The 6,000-nt window shown below is 39.9% G+C and overlaps 1 pseudogene; it reads right to left on the reverse strand.

Annotated features, from left to right (window-relative positions):
- LOC114657654 (alpha-2-macroglobulin-like protein 1) overlaps positions 1-4,970 on the reverse strand; it is a 195,538-nt pseudogene extending 190,568 nt beyond the window's left edge.
- Between the last annotated feature and the right edge of the window lie 1,030 nt (positions 4,971-6,000).

Genomic DNA, 6,000 nt, shown 5'->3' on the forward strand with positions numbered 1-6,000 from the left:
TTTTCATTTAACTTTTTACAACTTATTAAATACTAGTGAAACACGCTAATTGATGGTTCTAAAATAAAATGCAAGTTAAAATATAAGTTAAAGATGAGCTGTTAATACATCATAGGGTGGCACAGTGGTGCAGTGGTAGCGCTGCTGCCTTGCAGTAAGGAGACCCAGGTTCACTTCCCGGGTCCTCCCTGCGTGGAGTTTGCATGTTCTCCCCGTGTCTGTGTGGGTTTCTTCTGGGTGCTGCGGTTTCCCCCCACAGCCCAAAGACATGCAGGTTAGGTGCACTGGTGATCCTAAATTGTCCCTAGTGTGTGCTTGGTGGGTGTGTGTGTGCCCTGTGGTGGGCTGGTACCCTGCCCGGGGTTTGTTCCTGCCTTGCGCCCTGTATTGGATGGGATTGGCTCCAGCAGACCCCGTGACCCTGTGTTAGCATATACCGTAGCGGGTTGGATAATGGATAATGGTTGGATGGATGTTAATATATATATATATATATATATATATATATATATATATATATATATATATATATATACACTAATAAAAGGCAAAGCCCTCACTGACTGACTGACTGACTGACTCACTCACTCATCACTAATTCTCCAACTTCCTGTGTAGGTGGAAGGCTGAAATTTGGCAGGCTCATTCCTTACAGCTTACTTACAAAAGTTAGGCAGGTTTCATTTCGAAATTCAAAGCGTAATGGTCATAACTGGAACCTGTTTTTTGTCCATATACATTAATGGACGGCAGCTCGCTGGCCATGGGAAGCGGGGTTGCGGGGGTTGCGTATCGCGTCATCACGCCTCACACGTAATCACGTGAACTGACTGTGAAGGAGAAAGGACGGCCTTATATGGCATTCGTTTATAAAACAGCGGACAGGCTGTGTAAAGGCAGCTTCACAAAAAACAGATCCTTAACAAATTGTTATTGGTATATTTTCCCTCAGTTTAAAAAGGTTTTCTTTTCTTCTTAATCCATCCATCCATCCATTTTCCAACCCGCTGAATCCGAACACAGGGCCACGGGGGTCTGCCGGAGCCAATCCCAGCCAACACAGGGCACAAGGCAGGAACCAATCCCAGGCAGGGCGCCAACCCACCGCAGGACACACACAAACACACCCACACACCAAGCACACACCAGGGGCGATAAGCAGAACTTCGCCGCTGCAAAGCGCGCCTGACTTTATTGAAAAGAAACTAAACTTGCAGCGCCGCCGCTATTCAATGACACTTGCCCAACGCCTGACTTTATTGAAAAGAAACTAAACTTGCAGCGCCGAGCGCCGCCGCTATTCTATGACACTTGCCTAACGCCTGACTTTATTGAAAAGAAACTAAACTTGCAGGGCCGCTCTTCAATGACCTGCCACTATTCAATGACACTTGCCTAACGCCTGACTTTATTGAAAAGAAACTAAACTTGCAGTGCCGCTATTCAATGACGTGCCGCTATTCAATTACACTTGCCTTACGCCTGATGAGCCAAGAATTAGGGCGAAACACGTGCCGCGTACTCTTTGCATTATTTGACAGTAAACTATTTTCAACCATTCTATGATCTGCTTCTCACAACTGAAGGCACCGTGGCTGATGTTAGCTGACTTGCTGGCCAACCATAAGCGTTACCTGGTAGGTAACCACCCATACAATCAGATTGTGATTCACACTACGAATGCAGTGAATGTAATTACCCCAATCTACATGCTACAGAAAACCTCAATGAAGAAGAAACAGTGTGTAAGCATACATATTAACACATGTGCAATTAAACGTGTGCATTTACGGGGTGATTTCTCAGGCTTAAAAGCTCGTCTTTTATTAAAAAGGTAAATGCAAACTTTTTCATTCTGAAGGGTACAAACCACGTTGGATTTCAGCCGTTAAACGCGCAAAAATGTCGGTACACCAGATAAATAAGTGCAACATATTATCAGTTGTATTGTATGCTTACAATACATATAGAAATGTGTTAATCGTTAACTAATAGTATGGGATGGCGTTTTTCGACTCGCGCCTTGATTTAAATGATTCCATGTCTTGGTGGGTTTGCGTAGCTTATTGTCAATATCTTTACACCTGTTTTTAAGACTTATTGACTGAAATGGGCTTTCACGAAAAAAGTTAGGGCTTTGCTACAGGATACACCCTCCACAAGTTAAGGAAGTAAAAATATAGGTATATATTTCTGTTTTATTTAAACCTTTTAAGTTCGTATGCATAGCCCCATTTGGCTGTTTTAGTTTTTTTTTTCTTTCTTCAGTAATATTTAATCTCCTTAAAGAAAAACAACATATGCATTTTACTTTTTTTGTATCTCTTTAGTAATATTTTAGTGTAAAAGGATAACCAGTATTTAAACCTTTTATGTTACTTTATAAAGTTATTTTACACAAGGTTGAAAAATTAATAAGAAAGCTACATATTTTGGCAGCTGCTGCTTTCATTTTCAATGAAATGAAAAAAGCTTTACAAGAGAAAACCTCAATGAAGAAGAAACAGTTTGCACTATCTAAAAAGGAGAAACCCTCATTTATAAAGGTTTGCTGCAGATGACTTAACTGAAAAGAAATGAATAGTTGCTATGTGTATAATACATATTTATCTATTTGACTTATGCCTTTATTCCAGCAACTTGCAACATCTGAGGTACAATTTGTTACATTACTTTTGTTTTTTGCAGCACAGGCAGGTGAAGTGACTTCCTCAGGGTCACACAGTGGTGTCAGTACCAGGATTTGAACAGACAAGCTCCGGGTTTGCTGAAATATTACTGAAGAAAAAAAAAACGAAAACGGGCAAATGGGGCTATGCATACAAATGTCCATCCATCCATTATCTAACCCGCTATATCCTAAATACAGGAGCCAATCCCTGCCAACACAGGGCACAAGGCAGGAAACAAACCTCGGGCAAGGTGCCAGCCCACCGCAGGGCGCACACACCCACACACACCCACACACCAGGGACAATTTAGAATCGCCAATGCACCTAACCTGCATGTCTTTGGACTGTGGGAGGAAACCGGAGTACCCGGAGGAAACCCAGACAGACACGGGGAGAACATTCAAACTCCACGCAGGGAAGTGAACCCGGGTCTCCTAACTGGCACCTTTCACTGCGCCACCATACCACCCGCATACAAACTTTAAAGGTTTAAATAAAACAGAAATATATACCTTTATTTTTACTTCCTTAACTTGTGGAGGGTGTATCCTGTAGCAAAGCCCTAACTTTTTTCATGAAAGCCCCTTTCAGTCAATAAGCCTTAAAAACAGGTGTAAAGCTAAACTTGCAGCACCGCTATTCAATTACACTTGCCTAACGCCTCTCCTAAGGGGAGATACTGTGGGATCTGGGCATCCGTCAAAGCACCAATCACAAGCCCGATTAGAAAGCGGGAAGCTGTGATTTGTCATCTCCCTCCCATGTAACAATCACAGCCCGTGTTACAACGCACTATGTATGTATGTATATATGTATGTATATATATGTATATGTAGATATGTGTATATGTAGATATGTATATATATGTATATATGTATATGTATATATATGTTTACATAACCTCTTTAACACACTACTTTTTCCGCTGCGAAGCGCGGGTATTTTGCTAGTATATATATATATATATATATATATATATATATATATATATATATATATATATATATATAAAAACATATATAGTATGTGAATTTCCCCTTGGGATTAATAAAGTATCCATCTATCTGTCTGTCTGTCTGTCTGTCTGTCTGTCTGTCTAATACTTCTAATGTTTTCTAAATAGTTACTTCTTCCACGTCCTCTAGAAGTTATGTATTTTATCATAGTGGTGGCTTACATGGAACAAGCTTAACTTTTCAATTTTGGTAACACATTATTTTGTTATCAGCACCAAAAAATGCAGCCTGACAAGTTGTCGGAAGGTTCGATTATTTTACATTCTTCTCAATTGCTGCTGTTCATTTCCTTGTCCGTCGTTCTTCCATTCTGTATCCTGGACTTTGTTTTGTATGCCATTTTATCTGTGCCCCATTTTCATAACACATTTTAAAACAGAGAATGATAAACGTATCCTGAGTAGTTTTAAAATAAAAAGCTGTGTTCGTGTCACCCCACAAATCATTAAAAAAAATAAACATTTTTTCCTTTACGTGGAAACGAACCCCCGGTCTGAGACCTTGGTAAAGTTAGCTTGACGTTCGACATTCGTATGGCATTTGGACTTTAAGGTTTCGTGTCTCCGAAATAATACAATATAATTAAAACCAACTATGGAATAAATCCAACGTGTTTACAAGCGTTCCCTTTTGCCAAAAATATCCCTCTTAAAACGCAAAGGTTAACTAAGTTAAGTTCGTAAAAGCTATAACTGACATCTATCCAAAAACGACTCAGTTTGCCTTTTTGTTCAATCAACGACCCTTAAAATGACATGTAAAGGGACTCCTGAACTTCTGAAGCCTGGCAGAACAGACTCGCTTCTCAAACCATAGGAATGCATTTCAAAATAAAAGATACCAATACTAACATGACAGTGGATAGTAGTATTTTATATATTAGTGACGATGTTATGTGTATTTGAACCTATTTCGGACCAATTTCGGACTTTTATTGCGTTTTGAGATCTAATTTTGATTATTACAAAAAATACAGAAATTTCTGAAAAAAGGGAACATTTGTAAACACATCGTGGGAAAATATGAATTTCGCCATAGTTTTAATGACACTGCTATGTTCGTTTCGTAGATGTGACACCTCAAAGTCCTTAATGTCAAACGAATGTCGAACGTCAGGCTAACTTTATCTCGGTAACTCTGACTCGAAACAGCGCACATCACAATATGCCTCAATCGGAATGAAAGTGAACATCAGAAAACAACGACTTACATATTTCAGTTCCAGTTCCAGACGGCTGCAATCAATTTGTTTTTGTTGGCTTGAACAAAAATAAATAAAGTTGGTTGTACGGTTTTGGTGTGCCGCCTAAATAACTCAATATGTATAATTGTAATTGCGTAAATACATGTGATCAAAACTTAAAAGGAGGTACTGGGTGAGCACGAGAAGCCAGCAAGAGTTGAGAAGGGTCCCAATTGTATCCGGCTGCACGTCGCAGACTCGGCTTTCCACGCCAACGACCTCCCACAGTCCGTAGAAAGAGAAGAAGAGCAGCTGTACAGTTCTTCCAATTCGAAAAAGAAAAGGAGCTGAAAACGTTTTCAGACACGGAACAATGGCACAACATAACAAAGTATGGACTCAGAATAAAAAGCTCAATATATTGAGAGAAGTTTTAGATCCATTAAACAAAACTAATGAGATGTACGATTATATATAACGAATCCAAGTGTTCTGTTTATCGTCATTACTGACATATCCTATTTTTAAGCATATCGTTTTAATTATTTTTACCTCTTGTATAATTTCTTTTTTAATATTTGCCATATTATTTCATATATATTAACTTTTTAACGTATTTATGAGACGTTATGTAGCGTATCCGCAATGTTAGTGTACAATATGAATGGTATTTATGTTTATCGTGTGCCATTAACGTTCGTTAAATATCTTATTTAACTTGATTTTTCAGTAGTTAAGTTAGCTATTTATAAAAACCACGATAACGTTAGCACTGCTGCCTCTTAGTAAGGAGACCTGGGTTCACTTCTCGGGTCCTCCCTGCGTGGAGTTTGCATGTTCTCCCCGTGTTCGCATGGGTTTCCTCCGGGTGCTCCGGTTTCCTCCCACAGTCCAAAGACATGCAGGTTAGGTGCATTGGCGATCCTAAAATTGTCCCTAGTGTGTGCTTGTTGTGTATGTGTGCCCTGTGGTGGGCTGGCACCTTGCCCGGGGTTTGTTCCTGCCTTGCGCCCTGTGTTGGCTGGGATTGGCTCCAGCAGACCCCGTGACCCTGTGTTAGGCTATTGCGGGTTGGATAATGGATGAATGGATAATGGTTGGATGGATGTTAATACTTCTAATCTTCCTC

This window comes from Erpetoichthys calabaricus, chromosome 9, assembly GCF_900747795.2.
Source record: "Erpetoichthys calabaricus chromosome 9, fErpCal1.3, whole genome shotgun sequence".
NCBI lineage: Eukaryota > Metazoa > Chordata > Cladistia > Polypteriformes > Polypteridae > Erpetoichthys > Erpetoichthys calabaricus.